This window comes from Rattus norvegicus, chromosome 2 (genome assembly GCF_036323735.1).
Source record: "Rattus norvegicus strain BN/NHsdMcwi chromosome 2, GRCr8, whole genome shotgun sequence".
NCBI lineage: Eukaryota > Metazoa > Chordata > Mammalia > Rodentia > Muridae > Rattus > Rattus norvegicus.
In genome coordinates, this window is record NC_086020.1 from 104,993,803 (window position 1) to 105,014,856 (window position 21,054).

The 21,054-nt window shown below is 37.1% G+C and overlaps 1 long non-coding RNA gene across 22 annotated transcripts in view; it reads right to left on the reverse strand.

Moving 5' to 3' along the window:
• LOC103690087 (uncharacterized) overlaps positions 1-21,054 on the reverse strand; it is a 132,234-nt gene that overhangs the window by 96,105 nt on the left and 15,075 nt on the right. For all 22 annotated transcript variants that reach the window (XR_010063778.1, XR_590995.4, XR_010063781.1 and 19 more), the window contains one exon: positions 1-21,054. This exon is cut by the window's left edge; it is cut by the window's right edge. This is a non-coding gene — a long non-coding RNA (uncharacterized LOC103690087).

A 21,054-nucleotide genomic window follows, 5' to 3' on the forward strand; every position in this document is an offset into this window, starting at 1 on the left:
TCATTTATATTCTACCCCATTCCTTCCAATTTGTCCTCCTTATCACTTGCCTTGCTATTTCCATCTCTAGAATTTTTACTTCACACCTAAATATGCTTACATATGAATTCTTGGAGTTGGCTATCATAGATGAGAGGAAACATTCCGTGTTTGTTTTTTGGGCATGGTATATCTCATTTATCTCATTTAATATACTGTGTTGTTGGGGCTATCCATTTTCTTTCAAGTTTTCTTTCAATTTTTACAGCTGAATAGAATATATATATATATGTATATATGTGTGTGTGTGTATATACATATTTTCACATTTTAACTATCAGTTCAAGGATATTTACATTGCTTCAATATTCTTAATGTTGTAAATAAATGAGCAATAAATAATCTTGTGCAAGTATTTGTAGAATATTTTCAGAGTCTTTTAGACATAGTTTAAGGAGTATTATACCTGGATGATATAGTAAATTTGTATTTAGCATTATGAATATTCTCCAAACTAATAAACAGAGTCTCTTCCATTATTTGTCTCCAACCAATAATTAATAATGAAAATATTTCCCCAATGGGTATGTGGCCATTTTGTCCGATTGACCATGTTCTTTTCCTTACAGAAGATTTTCTGTTTCTTCAGGTCCCATTAATCAATTGTTGGTCTTAGAGCCTGAACAATTGGTCTTCTATTGAAAAAAATTGTCTCTTGAACTAATGCATAGTTTAAAAACTATGGCTGTTTTCCCTTTCTCTTTTACTATATTTAGTGTATCTGATTTTATGTTGAGGTCTTTGACCCACTTGGACTTGAGTTTCATGCAGGGTGATGAATATGGATCTATTTGCAGTCTTCTACTTGCAGACATCCAGTTTAAAAAACTGCCATTTGTTGAATGCACAGTTTTTTTTATTGTATAGCTTTGGTTTCTTTATCAAAGATGAAGTGTGCATAGGTGTGTGGGTTTTATCAGGGTTTTTGAATTGATTCTATTGATTAAGTTGTCTATTTCTATGCATTTTTATACTTTCTTTTTAGTACAGCTTGAGCTCTGGAATGGTGATGTTCCCAAAAGTTCTTCTAATGTACAGTATTGTTTTAGCTATCCTTTTCTAAAAAATATCCAAAACATATAAAAACCTCGAGGAGTTAGACACTAAGAAACCAAAGACCCAATTAAAAATGGGATACTGAGTTAAAAAGAGAAATCTCTAATAACCAAGAAACATTTAAATGTATTTTGTATTAGGCAGCCCTCTAGGATGTTCTACACAGAGATTTTATATTATATTTTGTTATATATCTCCTTTCATTTACTTTTAATGCTTTCATTTTAAGTAACTTATTTAATACTTCATTGTGGTCCAATACTCTAACAGAAATCTTAGAGGAAGAAGAAAAAACTTTGATCTCAACCTTTAACTAACAGTGTGGGAGCAATGGTTCAGAGTCTGAAAAAAATAGCCATGTATACTTTTTCATGAATTTTACATTCTGCTGATGAGGGAAATTTGACAATGGTTCTATTTGTCAAGAAAACTAAGAAAGGGAAGAGATTCATTATGACATTTGAGGACAACAGAAAACTGCTTGATGTGAATACAAGTGAACTTGGCTATGAAAGAGGGTATGACCACTAAGTCAACTAATTGACTGTACATAACTCAGGAAGCTTGGGCAACCTAGGTATCAAGTATCTCATGATGTAGTACAGAGTTAGACAGCATCATCTTTTGAGAATTCCCAGTGGTGAACACTAGATCATGTTTCAAAGATTATTAAGAGTGTAAAGTATAGGGAAGAAAAACATATAGACATTATAGGATGATTAACCAATTATAAAATGGATATTATGCAATTGAAATTCTGTTTTTAAAATGGCTATATTAATTACACTACTCCATGTAATGATCTCATCTCCTCCTAAAATGCAAAGGAAAGAAGAGTTAAGAAAGGATGGTCTTTCATATCTTCATTGTTCCGCAGGGGTTCTGTGCCCCACCAGGACCAAGTGTGCACAGTTCTGACATTTGATATGACAGGAAAACTATTTGTCAAAGATCTTGCTTCCATTTGTGATGATGAAAACCTCCCCACAGAAATTCTTGTAGGTTTAAGATGGTTCTTCTCTGACTTTCCTAAGGACAAAATTCTGCTTCTTAAATACACCACCCTTTCAAATCTTATCACCATGTGGAGAAAGAATTGTGACTCAAATCATTGCCAATACAATAAGAAGGTAAGAAAGGACTATTTACCAGGATCCATCCACTGGCAAAGTTGGATTTAATCTCTTTACTAGTGTGCAAAATCTGAAAAAAAAATGTTGCCTGAGCTTTCAGAGTGAAAGTTAGGGTGGGTTGAGTCCAAAAATATATTAAGGCACAAAACCAGTTCAAGGTCCACTCTGTCTATGCTAGCCCTTACACTGTAGCTGTGCACATTATTGTTCTGGTTCTCAAGAAGCAATTAGTGCTTATGCTGTATATAGCCTGACAGGTATTTCCCATTTTCGTCTCTGGGTATGTTGTCCCTCATCAATGAAAAAGGGACCAACACTGAGGGTATATTCATAATACCACCCAACATAACGTCACATCAATCGCCACAGGAAAAGTTGGATTGTGAAGAAGATGTAAACATAAACAGTCAATCAGTGTATATGGTGGCATGTATAAAAGTAGGGAAAGTCCTTGCATCATCAACCCTCAGGATTCTTCTGAATCTACTTGCATATTTTCCTTCATCAAACACTCCCTTGAGTGAGAGTAGATATATATATATATATGAGAGAAATCTGGTAAGCTCAAAGGTTTCTTTGATACAGCATACGAAATCAGGATTCAACAGGAAAAAAATACATAAAGAACAATAATTTAACTATCATTTTATTCTTCCATGTGGACAAATGGAGGGTCACTTCATACATGTACATGAGTTTCACCTGGTATGTATGCCTAATCAAATACATAGACTACCAGAGTTCCTCATTCTCTCTCACTCTCCATTTCTGAGAGGCGGGTTTCTCTTCCTCAATATAAAGCTTGGGACTTCTTCATGCATAACTTTGTTATACATACCAAGTAGATCTCATGATCTGTTTATCTTGCTCTCATAAAATATTGGTATCTAAATGTAGGTCCTCTTGACTGTGAAAGAGGTATTCTTAATCACTGAGGCCTCTGCTTCAACACCATGATATTTTTATTTTTAAAATTAAAATTCAACTATATTATTTCTTCCATCCTTTCCCTTGCTTTATTGTTGTGTCCTTTTAATCTCCCATTTAAGCTCTAATTGTTGCCTCATTTTCTTCAACTGTTATAATTACATAGAAACAAATCCATAAATATTTTCAAACAACTTGATGAGTTCATTATTCTTGGTAGTATACATACTATTTCTGAGATAACCAACTGTGATTGGCTTATAATCTATAGAGTTCATTTTTGGGAAAAACTAATATACTCACTCTCAGTAGTCTTTGTGTGGTTAGAGTTTTTTATTGAGAAGGTTGGTGTCATGAAATTCCCTCATTCTGCATTAATGTAACTAACGACGTTTGGTTCAGAAATTATTTAAGCAATGATATTGTTGGACTATCAAAAGTGAAGCCTCCCTATCATTTCTAAGAGACCAAGTCTTAAAGTTTCTGATCCTCTGTTCAACAATCTTTCTAACTATTTTACCCAATGTTCAGAGCCTATGTATGGTTCTGGGGTTACTATGTTATTGTATGCCCTGCAGCTCTTTGTCATGGAATATTTTTTTCTATTTACCTTGAGTAGCTGTGGTTTTCTCTAATAGTCTCATCAACTGCAAAGAGAACCTTCTTTGATGAATGGGTAAGGGCTACAATATCTGTGAATATTAGCTTAAATATTTACAATAGAGCTGGGAATCACAATTGTTTAGTGAAACAGTGACAGGACCCTCTCTAAAAACCATCACTTCATGGGACTTCATGCTTCCAGTGCCAGGCATGGTTTTCTGCTCCTGAGAAATCAGATAATGCCTTATTATGGTTGTCTTTGTTACGGTTACCATGATGGTATATTTCTGTCATTTAAAAATAGTAATAGACCTGAGGTTTTGATCTGTTATGTGAGCTAGTTTATTCAGCTGTCAACTAGAGGCATGTTGAGCTAAGAAGAGATTTTTCTGCAATCAAATACCATCTGTTGTTAGGACAAAATGACAACCAACAGATTGGGAAAAGATCTTTACCAATTCTATAACTGATAGAGGGCTTATATCCAAAATATACAAAGAACTCAAGAAGTTAGACTGCAGGGAGACAAATAACCCTATTTAAAAATGGTGTTCAGAGCTAAACAAAGAATGCACAGCTGAGGAATGCTGAATGGCTAAGAAACACGTAAAGAAATGTTCAACATCTTTCGTCATAGGGAAATACAAATCAAAACAATCCTGAGATTTCACCTCACATCAGTGAGAATGACTAAGATCAAAAACTCAGGTGACAGCAGATGCTGGCGAGGATGTGGAGAAAGAGGAACACTCCTCCATTGTTGGTGGGATTGCAGACTGGTACAACCATTCTGGAAATCAGTCTGGAGCTTCCTCAGAAAATTGGACATTGAACTACCTGAGGACCCAGCTGTACCTCTCTTGGGCATATACCCAAAAGATGCTCCAACATATAACAAAGATACGTGCTCCACTATGTTCATAGTAGCCTTATTTATAATAGCCAGAAGCTGGAAAGAACCCAGATGTCCTTCAAAAGAGGAATGGATACAGAAAATGTGGTACATCTACACAATGGAATATTACTCAGCTATCAAAAACAATGACTTTATGAAATTCATAGGCAAATGGAGGGAACTGGAAAATATCATCCTGAGTGAGGTAACCCAATCACAGAAAAACACACTTGGTATGCACTCATTGATAAATGGATATTAGCCCAAATGCTCGAATTATCCTAGATGCACAGAACACATGAAACTCAAGAAAGATGACCAAAACGCGAATGCTTCACTCCTTCTTTAAAAGGGGAACAAGAATACCCTTGGGAGGGAATAGGGAGGCAAAGTTTAGAACAGAGGCAGAAGGAACAGCCATTCAGAGCCTGCCCCACATGTGGCCCATACATATACAGCCACCAAACTAGATAAGAAGGATGAAGCAAAAAAGTGCAGGCTGACAGGAACCGGATGTAGATCTCTCCTGAGAGACACAGCCAGAATACAGCAAATACACAGGCGAATGCCATCATTAAACCACTGAAGTGAGAACGGGACCCTTGTTGACGGAATCTTAGAAAGGACTGAAAGAGCTTGAAGGGGCTCGAGACCCCATATGAACAACAATGCCAACCAACCAGAGCTTCCAGGGACTAAGCCACTACCCAAAAACTATTCATGGACTGACCCTGGACTCTTAACTGCATACCTAGCAATGAATAGCCTAGTAAGAGCACCAGTGGAAGGGGAAGCCCTTGATCCTGCCAAGACTGAACCCCCAGAGAAAGTGATTATTTGAGGGGAGGGTGGAAATGGGGGAAGGATGGGGAGGGGAACACCCATACAAAAGGGGAGGGAGAGGGCCTAGGGGGATGTTGGCCCAGAAACTGGGAAGGGGAATAACAATTGAAATGTAAATAAGAAATACTCAAGTTAATAAAGATGAAAAAAAAAGACCATCTGAAAATCTGCTCAGGTAATGGCTATAGAATTGCATGAGCATCAACAAAATAGAAGTAATATTTGCTTACACACATTAGAGCTTATATACCACAGACATATTCAATAAAAATACTGAGGGACAGTAAAAGGTTTCAATTGTTTACAAACATTGAAGACATTTTCAAAGAGAAGTGTGTCTTTGGGGTTACAGTGGTTCATGCTCATAATCTTAGTTTTATATTCCAATTAAATTTGTCTTTCTTTTTTAGAGTTTGGGAAAACTTCAAGCAATATCTCTAGTATACATCCTAACTTTTATTTCATTCTCAGAGGGCCATGCCTGAGATATAATTACTCTATTCTCTTTTTTTCAAATTTACAAATTGAGTAAACTAATGTATCCAAACAGAACACTATAAAAAATTAAGAGAAACTCTTCTGTGAATCAGATGATAGGTTATGATTTATCTGTTGGCATAGCGCGAAGTATCCTATGCATGCCTAAATCCCATAATAAATGTTAGCAAATGGTATTACCAAAAAGTAATGTGACATGTTTTATGTCTAGCTTTGATAAGTCTTAGCAATGAAACAGGAATACAGGATTATCCTGAGAGTCTGGGTTTGGTGTTGTTGCTGTTGTTGTTGTTGTTGTTGTTGTTGTTGTTGTTGTTGTTTTTGTTGCTGCTGCTGCTGTTGTTATTGTTGAGTTTTGTGTTTGGTACTGTTTCATTTTGTAAAATAAATATAGCTTTTCATTGTGACCTTCTGGATGGGAAGAATCATTGTTGCATTTTAAGTCAGTAGAATGTAAGTGGGGTATTTGAGCTCAATGACTGAATCTTTTGTCAATTGGGATTTAGAATATCCCACTGAGAACAAGTGTTGTGAAATGATAAAAATAAAAATTTATCGGTACTGGGTTCAGCTATCAAGACTAAATTTTGATATAATAAATCTAGTATTAAATTATACCCATGTGTGAAATTATACCATTTTAAGGTGGTTTACCCAACAAAGCAAAGGAAATACAACTTGGATTGTTTCTTTAATCAGATATATTTTGACACCTGGTTAGTGTGACTAAATATGCCTTTGGCCTCTTGATGTTGATTATGATTGGTTTAGAGAAATTTTTGAACACATTTTTCAATGGTAGCAACCATTCAAAACTCTAATACAATACCAAAATTTATACACTATAGGGATCAAATGGAAATTTTGATACTCAGAGTTTGAGTTTCTGATTTATTATTCACCAATTGCCCTTAGACCTGTAATGAATTGATTATAGGAGATCCTATCTCAGAATAGACTTTTCCTCATATTGTATAAAGTCAAATTTCAGGAGGAAAAGTTAGGGCTCCAAAGAACCTATCATTGAAGAACCTATCTATAATTATCCAGTTTCCTGAAAAGAGGCCTTCTTTCAAATTCCTCCCATTATAATGAAGCCGATGATCAAGCTGTTACCATTCCATCTGCACTGAGATGTCTGAGACCATGAACATTACTATTCATATGGATTTATTTACCTGTCTCTTCCTTTTTAGTCAGGCCAAAGGAACATTCAATAGGATGGTGTCCACAGTGAGAGGTCATCTTTAGTTGTTGTGCCTTTTTATAATCATCATTATAAACATGCTCAGTTATGTATGAGTCAAATGTAACCAAAGTTACTCAAGTGAACAGTATGTATCACATACTGGCCATTACTATGTGAAAACCGGAAATCATCCCTTATATACTATTACACTGTGATGATCACATTTGAACATCTGACCTCAAAATCATCTTTTAAATTTCTAACAAAAGTCCAACCTATAATTTGTAACAGCTGACTTTCCTCAGAATTTTGAACTACATATTTTTAGCTTACAAGAGTCATATATCAAATGCGATTTGCAACCATGAAAAATGACAGAGACCCTCTGTGCTTGCCCCCCTTGTCACATATTTCTCTTGTAACCTTTCGAATTGAAAACTCCCTGAAATTATTTGAAGAAGACTCAGTTTTAGTTTATTGTGAGACCTCATTATTTCACCCTTATGGAGAGGACTCTGGCTCCTGGAACAACCGTTCTAAATAACCTGGGTGAGATAAAGGAAAAGGAACATGGTCACAGCAGCTGCCCCAGTGGGAGGACATGCACCTCATATCATGATGCACTTCCCAGAAGTACAAATGTTCCTTTTCACAAGGAGAGGAGTATAGGTGAGTATAATGTTCTACTCCCATAACTTAAAAGGCAGACTCTTTTATCATGTATCTGGATACATGATATATAACAAACAGCAATGGGGAAATTACTGAACCATGTGAAGGGAATCTTCGCCTGTGCATTAGAGGTTCCTATTGTTAGGAATTGCCTATAAACTTGGGAACCTCTTTACAGTGGTCCTGAGTTTATGTAAGAGGCAAACCCCATAAATGAGATTGATTAAGGATATGTGAAGAAATGTCACTTATTTTGACATATGTAAAAATTTTGCCCTAGATATTTATAATAATAAAATAGCAACTCAAAACCAAAATTGGGTTTTTCCTATGTAAAAGGTCTAGCTGTCCTGGAACTTGCTTTTAGTCCAGGATGACCTCAGACTCACAGAAATCCTCTTGGTTCTGCTTCCTGAGATCTGGGATTAAATGCATGTGCCACCACCATGCTTGTCACTTATGCAAGTCTTAATATAGCATAATATACCCATAGTGGAGACATAGACACTATTGTCTCATATTTAAGCTCATAGCTCAGCTATCATAGAAGTGAAGTCAGACATGCTGTGTTGTAAAATGCAGATATTGTAGTTAATTTACAGTTGCTCATGGCTGGTCCATCAGAAAGCCACACAGGGCAACATAAAGATTGGTGCTATACTATCGCTTGATTCTAATACTTATATGCATAGCTTTCAAGGGAAAAATAAGAATTTACTGATTGTACCCAGAAATATGGGCCATACACAATGAGATACCTAGTACCCTATGAAACAATGCCATTATTATAAATATTATAATATTGATTAGTTATTTTCTGTGTACTTCTGGTAATGCAGAAGGCATGCATGCTATAAAATGAAAAGGGCATGCAAGGGCTAAGTGAGTTCAACTATAACAAACAATGCTTTTCCTTCTTTCTTAGATTCAGAGAAACGTAACGAAATAAATACTTTTATAAACCTGATGAGTAACTGTGGTTATGATACTGACTAAGACAATGTGTATATAACCTCACCAGCACTAAAAAAGGAACATCTTGTTGGAGGTTCTGAAAGTCAGCCAAATACCAATAAAGAAACAACTTTTTTGGAAAATTTCTCACCAATATTTTTAAAGATATAAATCTGCTCACTCCAATACTGGAGAGTTTCATTTTGGGTTTCTACAGCTGTCCTGCTTCATGTAATTTCTCAGAACTTTTGTATTAAATGAATTATTTCATCAAACTGATGGGTGTTTAGCTAACCTAGATATCCATAAGGGCAAAATCCTTTTAAAACAAAAATAAATCCAACTGAAGTTTGAGTCGTATAATGAAAGAAAATTGAAAAAAGAAAAATAAATATTATTTCCATGCTTTTCAGTGATTTCAGAAAAGACCCAAACCCACTAGGTTGTTAGAAGAAATGGGTCTCTGCATGTGTACCTCTAAGTCTCCAACTATCAACACTTATAGCTTCTTTATGACTCCATATTGCTCTGGATTCTCCCTTAATATCATTGACTCTAAGATCACCCAATCTTATAATGCAAAATACTTAAAGACCTTTATTTATATTACTAATGAATAATATATACACATTGTTCTTTGCTATATATGAATTATCACAATAGACTATATGTAAAAGCCACCTATTATGGCTTGATCTCTTCTAATAAGTTGTTCAATTGCCATTGGACATGTTTATTTACTGTCCAGCACCCATTTTAGCACTAAGCCTGTGCCAGGAATCTATGCTGCACGGGAACAAGTTTATTATGTCAGACAAATGACAATTACTGCCTACACATTAGATTTTTTACAGCAGAAGTTTCTGGTAACTAGATTGCAATCATCCCAACTTTGAAAATAGAGAAAATATGGAGTAAGTCTGTGGATGATAGACATTTTACAGAGTGAAACCATAGAAAAGGGATTGAAATTTGTTTGGGTTCTTAACTGAGACAGCACATTTAGAAACAGACAGTTGAAAATAAGAAGTCACAGAAAAAGGAAATAAGTATCTCAGAAGTGTATTGAGAAAAGGCTTTCTTGAAAACACATAGTTTGGGATTTATGCCAGGACAGAAAGGAAGTGATATAGTGATTTGATCTCTAAAAGAGAAAGACTCCAATAATAACTGAGAATGGCATTCTGGAGAGGGATGGGTATTCATAGAAGAAAGGAAAAATAAGAGAGGACCATTCACCAAAATACTTTGGAGAACAGAAGTATGATTCACTGAGGATTATCTGATTCCAACAAAACCCAAAACCCAGTGTTTCAAATTGGGAAAAATGGGTGAAGGGAGAAAATATATTTGGAAGCTAAAATAGAAAATAGTTCAAAGCCTTCTTCATTCCTCTCAGTTGTAGCCCTGCACCCATAATTGCCTTGGCTCTGGTTCACAGTAAGAGACATACTGGTGCTTCAGAAGTACGGATATACAATAACAGAAGCTTGTCTTTTTCCCATACAGCATATGCTATGTATCATTGCTGAAAAGAGTCAGGATTCAGGTAAAATATTCACAACATCAGCAAACTAATCACACTTGGTCATGAAGAGATAAAATAAATGCTGAACAAGAAATAAATTGGAGTGAAGAATCAGTCATTGTCAGAGTATCTGTTTTAAAAGTAGACAGTTTTTGCATCCCAACACTCAACATTCCTCTAGCAACTCATATGTACTTGCTTGAAATAAACTGATGATGACAGATTCCTTCAACTATGAACATTTGGAACCTTGGGATAAGAGGTATGATAAATAAAAGTCTGACAAGTTAGTGGATTCATCACAAAGACACAGTCTGAAGACCTTGTGTTGGAAGTTAACTTCCTCATATATCATATGGGCTTTGGTTTGGCATTACAAATAAGCCCTTAGATTTCATTTCTGACTATACCTTATGAAATAATAGTAGAATAAGTATTAATAGTGATAATAATGTGTTTTATGAAATACACGTCTTAAATCATACTTAACAAAAAATATCCCTTATAAATAACAATAGTCTAAAATGGCTAGTACATCACTGACCTATAATAGGTTATCAGAGACTTGGATGTTGCACTCTGTCCAGTAGATACACAAATTTTTTCTTTCACTAGCTAAAAAACAAAAACAAAAACAAACCCAGAAAAAAAACCCAGCACTTTCACTTTTACTAGGTGTTGCCATCTTCTTAACCCCATGTAAAATAATTGAGAATTTGCCTAACCTACTTATATTCTAACACTTTTAACTTGCCAGGGAACAGCAGTGACTCTAGAACAAATATTATTTTTATATTTTAATTGGGAGATGTTCTGAGTTTGCCTCTCAGTAGACTGTGGGTCTATGACCCCAGACATCAAGAGAAAGACAATGCTCTGAGAGTAGGCATGCTAAGTAACAATAGACTAAGATACTGATTGTTTCCTCCTTGCCTTAATGCTTGCGAAGTGTGTCTGGTTTTCATTTCCAGAAACCTAGAACCACATCATGGGGAAGAAATTAAAGATCAGTGCCTGAAGATAGCCATATACATTCATAATACTGTAAAACTGTAAGAACACCTTGGAATCTATCATTTTTCTTATTTCTCTTTCCTCAGTAAAGCATGAAAGTCAATTGTGGTGTTTCATGAACACAGCAACTTTTCTGTCCACCAAATGCTGCTGTGTATAATTAATTTAAATATTTGAATATTTATACACTTAAGGTAGTGGATTGTGAAACTGTGAGAACCTCTCACATGTGAAACAGGGTGTTCAAATAAGAAAGTTCACCGTATTTCAGGTGGGCTTGTAAGCAGAGGTATACATGCATACTAGAACATTACTTACTATGCAATAATAGTACCAATTCTCCAAATTATACAACCAGGAAGAGGTACTTTCTGGCCCTGCCCTTTTTTGATGGCTTTTTATTTCTAGGAAGAGCACTTTGTTTTTTGTTTCGTTGTTTTGGGGGGGTACTTTTTATACTTACTATTATTATTATTATTATTATTATTATTATTATGTGTTCATTCATTCATTGCTTCATTTACATTCTGAACACTGCTCCCCAACTTTTCATACCTCACAGTGCTCCTCCCCTTCTCCTTTGAGAGGGTTAGGGGGTCCCCTGGGTTCCCTCCAACTGGGCTCATCAAGTCCCCTCATGGTTAGGCACTTCACCCATTGAAGCCAGATAAGACAGCCCAGTTGGAGAAGGGTTTGCAGAGGCAGTCAACCACTTTATGGATAGCACATGTTGGGGAACCCACGTAGAGATTGAGCTCCACATCTGCTACATATGTGCCAGAGTTCAAGGTACATCTTGTGTTTGCTTGTTGGTTGGTGACTCAGTCTTTGATAGTTCCAAATGGTCCGGGTTGGTTGACTCTGTTGATCTTCCTGTGAAGTTTTTATCTTCTTCAGGACCTTGAATCCTTCGTCCTACTCTTTCATAAGAGTCCCTGAGCTCCATCCAATTTTTGGCTATGGGTTTCTATATCTGTTTCCCTCAGCTGCTGGGTAGAGCTCCTCAGAGGGGAGTTATGAGAGATTCCCTGTCTGACTGTGTCACATAGATGCTGACCTCTTTAGAGGGAAAGAAGGGGGTTGAGGAGTGGAGTATAGTTCTGTCATTGCAGGTAATAGTATGGAATAGAAGTGCAGAAAGGTAATTTGAACAAACAGAAGGTTTGTTTCATTACTGGCACATCCAGACCTCTGCTTCTTTGATTCTAGGTTTAGGTGAGCAAAACAAGTTCTTGCTTGTAGATTCTACTGCTGACCAAGATTCTTAAGTAGGTGACAGGTTGGGATTTCTTAAGGAAGTAGTGTCTCAACCAGTGGTTCTCAGCCTTCCTAATCCAGTGATGTCTTAATATAATTCCTCATCTTGTGTTGATCCCTAACCATTAAATTATTTTGCTGCTATTTCAAAACTGTAATTTTGCTACTATTACGAATTATAATGTGTAATCCATGGAATATCTGATATGCAGGATGTCTGATATGTGATCCCCAAAGTGATGGTGACATACAAGTTGAGAATTACTGGTCTAAACTGCTATTTTTCAACAGAAATATTTCTCAAGTCATTTCTCGAATGTACAATGACAAATGCAATTCTCATTTATTTGCTTTTCTTTAAAAAGAAATTTCATTCTAAACATGAAGGAAGCTTGCTTTCTATAGATTTATATAATTGACTTGGTATCCCTGATCAAGAAATTTTGCACCAAAATATTCTGCTTTCTAAAGATAATGATACAGTAAACTCCCGGGGAACCATACAAAGGGCTTATAACACACAAGTTTAGAGTGCCTTGTCTAAACTGCTATTTTTCAACAAAAATGTTTCTCAGGTCATTTCTCGAATGTACAATGACAATTGCAATTCTCATTTATTTGCTTTTCTTTAAAAAGAAATTTCATTCTAAACATGAAGGAAGCTTGCTTACCATGACTTTATATAATTGACTTTGTATCCCCGATGAAGAAAATTTGCATCAAAAAGTTCTGCTTTCTAAAGATAATGATACAGTAAACTCTTGGGGAACCATACACAAGTTTAGAATGCCTTGTCTAAACTACTATATTTCAACAAAAAATATTTTTCAAATATGTCTTACAAAGTAAGATCATTCCAACTCTTGTTTTTATTTTCTTTTTAAGAAGAAATTTGTTCAAACTATACAAGGGACCTGACTTTCTAGAGATTTAATTTTTTAAAAGGCTTGTTGTCCCTGATCAAGAACATTTGGATGAAAATTTTCTGCTATACAAAGGTAATGATAAATCAAACACATGGGGAAACATACAAAGACAGAAGCAATGTATTTTTGAAGATACATAGACTTGTATTTACAAGATTATCCACTGGAATGATGTCCTATGTTAAGTAATATCCTTAGCTCAGACATGTACTGTCATTTTGCAAACCGATGCATTTCTCAAGCAAGAGTGTTGTACCAGGTCTGTAATCCCACCACTTGGGAGTCTTCTACATTATAACTGTCATGATTTGGAAGACAGTCTATGCTACACAGTTGTGTCCAGGCCAGGCTATACTATTTGTTTGAGTTCCTGTGTAAGGTAAATTAAACGAAGCATGTGTGTATAAAACCTGTGGGTTATTTATATCCTAATATTGTTACTATGCTATAGTGAATATTTTACATGCTTAATATATGTCATTGACTGGAACATGAAGCTATTACTGAATTTATCTTTCTTAAATATAGCTACCTAGCAAAATCTAGGTCAGGTATATCTTTTCCTGTACTATACCCCATAGAATGATTTCATAGGTGACAGAGGAGCTTTGAGCTCCCATTCCTAGCCAGCACCTCAGAATTTTTGCCTTACCTATAACACTATATTTTATAATTGCATTGCCTACATCCATTTATGTGCTTTCAGGTCAACATGGTTCTAGAATGTCACAAGAGTGTTACATGGACTTATACTAAGTTAGATACTAAATATGTCCCCACGTTTGCTAGAAAGATGATGGTTCAGTTTAACATAGATAGCATGCCACCATCAACATTCCAGTTTCAGGGATCCTGTTACCTTCCTCTTGGTTTTATAGGTACCAGTCACACAGAAATTCACACACTATTTTAAAATATTTCCCATGATTCTACACAGAAAAGTGATTGCAGAAAATATTTTAGGTAGCATTTTAGCTGTATAGTCTTACTTCTTTTGAATTATGATTATAATATGAGCTGGTCTACAAAACATTTACTCTAATTTATTTCTTCTTCTCTTCAGAGAAGTGTAGATACCCCCAACTCATGGATATGAACTCTCCCTCATTCATATATCAATTCACAACAGGAAAAAGTGCACATTCACATACTGAAGACAGATAAGGCTGCAAGCTAGAAGAAAAGAATACAGAGAAAGACAACAGAATCATAGAAAGCCCTCTCACCAATTGTTAGGAGACCCACATGAGGATCAAGCTGCACATATGCTACATGTACGTAGGGGACCTACATGCAACTGCTGAAGCATGGAAGGAGCTGGTCCTACAGATTCAAAGCTGAAGGACCTCCATGACTAAGGGCAACATCAGGATATCCAGGGTATAAGAGGAGAGGAGTCTCTTGCAGGTTCCAGTATTGATGATATAACAAAATCCAGGGGCCTTGACTCATTTAAATGGACATTTGCAAGTAAAGCTCTTTGGGCAAAAGGATATAGACAATGTGACACACCATAGTACATCACATCTTAAAAGGTACAACTTTTAAGGGTTTTTAATTTTTGTTTTCAATTTTACTTTGAATTTGAATTTAAAACTTTAACTTGTAATTTTTTTATTTGTGGGAGGGAGGAGTTATAAGGGGAAAGAGCAGATATGGAAAGATTGGGAAATGAATGTTACTGGGTTGCTTGATGAAAAATTCAAAGAAAATCAATAAAAAACATACATTTTTAAAAAGAAAAATCAGACAATAAAAGAAAACAAATAAGAAAGAACACATAGGTATAATTTAAATAGTAGTTTCCAGGGATATGGTTTACATGAAGGAAGTCACGGTGATGTGACTCAAAATGGAGTAAGATAGCTTGGGGCACAACTTGAATAGCTCTCTCACCCAGAACTATACTTGGCTTGGGCTAGTGACACATTTTTCTTGAACTACCAAACTACTGACAACCTAAATTGAAGCTTATATCAAGCTTCATGTTCAGTCCAAATACAGAAATAAAATATATTTTCCTACTCTTAATAATTATTAATGATTCTCATTTTATGGACAGTTCTATTAAATGCATTCCTTTTTATGGTCAAGTATGAAAACAAATAAGCAAAACTATTCTGAACCATTTACAAATAAAGTAAGAGGATCACCTGAGTGCAATTTCCCCTGATTTGTGTCTATCCCATCTTGTGCAACACTAGTGAAACATAAAATTAGGTGAATCCTGGGAAGAAACACAAGTAATAAGTAAAGATGATTTAACCTAACCCACCATTTCAGAAGAAAGAATTATTAATTCTGCTGTTCAATTTAGGAAGTGTCTTAAGTTGCTACTACTAATGTGATAAAACTCTGATGAAAACCAACTTATGGAAGACAGAATACACTTCATGATATACTTCTAGTTACCAGTTAATTACTGAGAAATGTTAGGCTCCAAATTGAACCAGATAGGAAATAAAGGCAAGAACTGAAGCAAACCATGAAGGTGTTCTGCTTAATGCCTTGTAGCTCATATCTGTGTCATCCTGACCAGTAGCTCAAGAGTGGCCCCATCCCAGAGATTTGGGCCCTAAACATTCCATTGTTAATCAAGAAAATATCCTGTAGACTTCCCTAAACCATAGGCCAATCTGGTGGAGTCATTTTCTCAATAAAGCTTCCCTCTTCTCACCAACTTCTCCTCTTAGTGACTTCTTTTATTACTTTCATAAAATACCATGAGGAAGGCAACTAATAGAAGTAATTATCTATTTGGCACTAAGAGATGTAGAGGGATTACAGTCCTTCAAATCATGACAGAGGAACATGGCTTCAAGAAGGAGAGATAACCAAACAGGAAGCTGAGAACTAATAATGCTTATCTTGGGCAGCAAATGTGAAGGAAAGAGTATACTGCAAATAGCTCCTAGCTTTTGTAACCCTAAATTCTAACCTATGACATACTTCCTCCAGGAAGGCCAAGCCACTTTACCACTCAAGTGGTGTCACAAATAAGGTATGACTATTGAGATACCTAGATTTAGAGGGGCATTCCATTCAAAACACCACAATGAAACTCCACCTCCTCCCTACAGCACTCCCAAAACCAACAAAGCATAGTCAAGATACCTTTAAAATCACTAATTTGACTCACTCACAGTTCTTCTTGGCAACACATCAGTTCTAAAATATTGCTTTATTTTAGTAGTGCCTTTACTCTTTGTAATTTGTATGAAATTTTAACAAGTTTTAATGAGATGCAAAGAACTTAGAGTCTCCAATTCAAACAGAGACTTCATTTCATGGACTCATATGTATTTGAAGTAACTGCTATTTTCCTCATATTTTTAGATTTCAATTTTTTACTTGATTTCAAATTTGTTAAATATGTGAAATGACAGAGGATCTTGTTTTTGCTTTGTGATGTTATATACTGCTATTGTAAAAATCATTATTGAAAACTATCTTCAAATATTTGGGAACAACTGCGATATATTTTAGAAGATAGTCAAAAGAAATCTAATGATATAAAGACATCTTCAGATTTAGGAAACACTGTTGATTAATCATCTGCTTTGAAATAAGCCATAGATGACCACAGTTATAAAAACTTCTCTATTAATAATGGTGAATAATTAAAGATTTTATCCGCTTCTTCTCAGAAAAAAAGATTCTACAGACAGTTAAGAAGATGTTTTAAGGCACCTAAATCCTCTAGGGGAGAGAGCTGGACCCTCAGAAATGTGGACACTCCAGAGAACTAAGAGGAGACAACTATTTTCTGCCCACATTCCTGAAAGAGGAAACTGCCTAGTGGCATCTGTGCTCTCTGGGGACAGGGACTAGGAGCAATCAGGGGCAGGAGCCTTCAGGTTTCTGCCTGCACCAAGAGCTGAAAGCCAGTCCCCAGGAGTACCTACACACCTGAAAGCAGAGGTAAGGCCTACTTTTCTGCTCCAAGCGACCCACCTAGTGGCCTCATGACACAGAAAGCCAGAAGTTTTCTGGGACAGGACAGTTCTGGATTTTGGCTATGCCCAGAACTGAACTAAACCAGTACCACAGCTCCCTGAACCCAAACCCCATGGTGGAGAGAGCTGAACTCCCAGAAGTGCAGACAATCCTGAGACCTCAGGGAAGATCACCACTTCTGCTCACATTTCTGGCCCAAGAGGAACCTGCATAGTGCCTCCGGATATAGGAATATAGGAACAGTCAGAAGCATGAACCTGGTGATCTCTGCCTGCACCCAGAACTGAACTGAATTGGTCCCACAGATACCTGCACCCAAATCCCATTGGGGAGAGAGCTGGACACTCAGAAGTGTGGACAATTCTGAGAATTCAGAGGGGACAACTACTTTCTGCCCACATTCCTGACCCAGAGAAAACTGCCTAGTGTCATCTGTGCCTTTTGGGCTCCGGGAACTAGGAGCAATCAGGGGCAGGACCCTTCGGGTTTCTGTCTACCCTGAGAGCTGAAAGCCAGTCACCAGGAGCACCTACACATCTGAGAGCAGTAGTAAGACCAGCTCTTCTGTACCAAGCAACCTGCACAAGCAGGTCACACAAACGCAGGAGCAGCTCTCTCTTCCCAGATCCGGCTGAAAGAAAACTGCTCTAAAGGAGTGCTGACACACAGGCCTACTCGTCAAGCCACTGTCAGAGACAGCAAGGAAAGCTAACATCAGAGACAACCTGATGGCGAGAGGCAAGCACAGGAACCTAAGCAACAGAAACCAAGACTACTTGGCATCATCAGAGCCCAGTTTTCCCACCAAAGCAAACACTGGCTATCAAAACCCACCAGAAAAGCAAGATTTGGATTTAAAATTCCTGACCCAAAGAAAATTGCTGAATGATGGAGGACTTTAAGAAGGACAAAAATAACTCACTTCAAGAAATATGGAACAGCTGGATATGCCTGGAACTGAACTGAACTAGTCCCACAGTGCCATGTACCAAAATCCCATGGGGGAGAGAGCTGAACTCCCAGAAATGTGGACAATCTGGAGACCTCAGGGGAGACTGCCACCTCTCCTCTCTTCTACTCATATTCATGGACCAAGAGGAAACTGCACAGTGCTTCTGGATACAGGAATATAGGAAGAGCCAGAGGCGGGAACCTGCTGGTTTCTGTCTGCGCCCTGAACTGAACTGAACTAATCCCACAGCTCCCTGCACCAAAATCCCATGGGGGAGAGAGCTGAACTCCCAGAAGTGTGGACAATCCTGAGACCTCAGGGGAGACTGCCACCTCTACTCACTTCTACTCATATTCATGGACCAAGAGGAAACTGCATAGTGCCTCTGGATACAGGAACATAGGAGCTTTCAGTGGTAAAAACCCGCTGATTTCTGCCTGAGCTCTGAACTCAACTGAACTGGTCCCTCAGCTTCCTGCTCCCAAATCCTGTGGGTGAGAGAGCAGAATCCTCAGAAGTGTTGACACTCCAGAAAACTCAGAGGAGATGACTACTTTCTGCCCACATTCCTGACCCAAGAGAAAATCAGCTAGTGGTGTCTGTGCCCTCTGTGCACATGAACCAAGGAGCAGTCAGGGGCAGGACAGTTCAGGATTCTGCCTACCCTGAGAGCTGAAAGCCAGTCACCAGGAGCACCTTTACAACTAAGAGCAGAGGTAAGACCAAGTCTGCTGTGCCAAGCAACCCACCTGGAGGCTTCAGATCACACAAACCCAGAAGCAGCTCTCTGTTCCCAGATGTGGCTGAAAGAAAACAGTTCTACAGGAGTGCTGACACACAGACCTACAGGAGGGTCAAGCCACTGTCGGAGACAGCAAGAAAAGCTAACACTAGAGACAACCTGATGGCAAGAGGCAAGCACAAGAACCTAAGCAACAGAAACCAAGACTACTTGGCATCATCAGAGCCCGGTTCTCCCACTAAAGAAACACTAGATATCAAAACCCACCAGAAAAGCAAGATTTGGATTTAAAATCACATCTTCTGATGATGATGGAGGACTTTAAGAAGGACAAAAATAACTCATTTAAAAAAATACAGGACAACAAAAGTAAACAAGGAGAAGCTGTTAAAGAGGAAACACAAAATTACCTTAAAGAATCCCTTAGAGAATTACAGGAGAAAACAAAACAGATAAAAGAAATGAAAAAAAAAACATCCAGGAGTTAAAAGAAGAAATAGAAACAATAAAGAAAGCACAAAGGGAGATAACCCTGGATATAGAAAACTTAGGGAAGAGATCAAGAGTCATAGGTAAAGCATCACCAACAGAATATAAGAGATAGAAGAGAGAATCTCAGGGACAGAAGATACCATCGAAAATATCAAAACAAGCATCAAAGATAATATAAAACACAAAAAGCGTCTGGCCCAAAAAATCCAGGAAATCCCAGACATAATGAGAAGATCAAAGCTAAGGATAATAGGTATAGAAGAGATTGAAGTCTCCCAACTTAAAAGGCCAGTAAATATCTTCAAAACAATTATAAAAGAAAACTTCCCTAAGCTAAAGAGATGCCCAAAAACATACAAGAAGCCCACAGAACTCCAAGTAGATTGGACCAGAAAAGATATTTGTCCAGGCACATAATAGTCAAAACACCAAACTCACAAAACAAAGAATATTAAAAGCAGTAATGGAAAAAGGTCAAGAAACATATAAAGGCAGACCAATCAGAAAAACACCATACTTCACTCCAGAGACTATGAAAGCCAGTAGATCCTGGGAAGATGTCATACAGACCCTCAGAGAACACAAATGCCAACCCAGGCTCCTATATCCAGCAAAACTCTCAATTAACATAGGTGAAGAAACCAAGATATTCCATGACAAAACCAAATTTACAAAATATCTTTCCACAAATCCAGCCTTACAAAGGATAATAGATGGAAAATTCCAACACAAGGAGGGAAACCTCACCCTAGAAAAAGCAAGAAAGAAATCTTGCAACAAAACCAAAAGGAGAAAGAAACACAAACTTAATTCTACCTCTAAAAACAAAATAACAGGAAGCAACAATCACTATTCTTTAATATTTCTTAACATCAATGGACTCAATTCCACACTAAAAAACATAGATTAACAGACTGGTTGCATAAAGAGGACCCAGCAGTCTGCTACATACAGGAAACACACCTCAGAGACAAAGACAGACACCACCTCAGAAATGATCTGAAGAAATGAGAGGGAGTAGTTATTCTAATATTGAATAAAATTGACTTTCAACCAAAAGTTATAAAAAAAATATAAGGACACTTCATATTCTGTAAAAGAAAAATCCACCAAGATGAACTATCAATCCTTTTTTCTTATTTTAATTAACTTGAGTATTTCTTATTTACATTTCGATTGTTATTCCCCTTCTCAGTTTCCAGGCCAACATCTCCCTAGCCCCTCCCCCTTCTTCTAAATGGGCTTCCCCTCCCCATCCTTCCCCCATTACCACCCTCCCCCCAACAATCATGTTCACTGGGTGTTCAGTCTTGGCAGGATCAAGGGCTTCCCCTTCCACTGGTGCTCTTACTAGGCTATTCATTGCTACCTATGGGG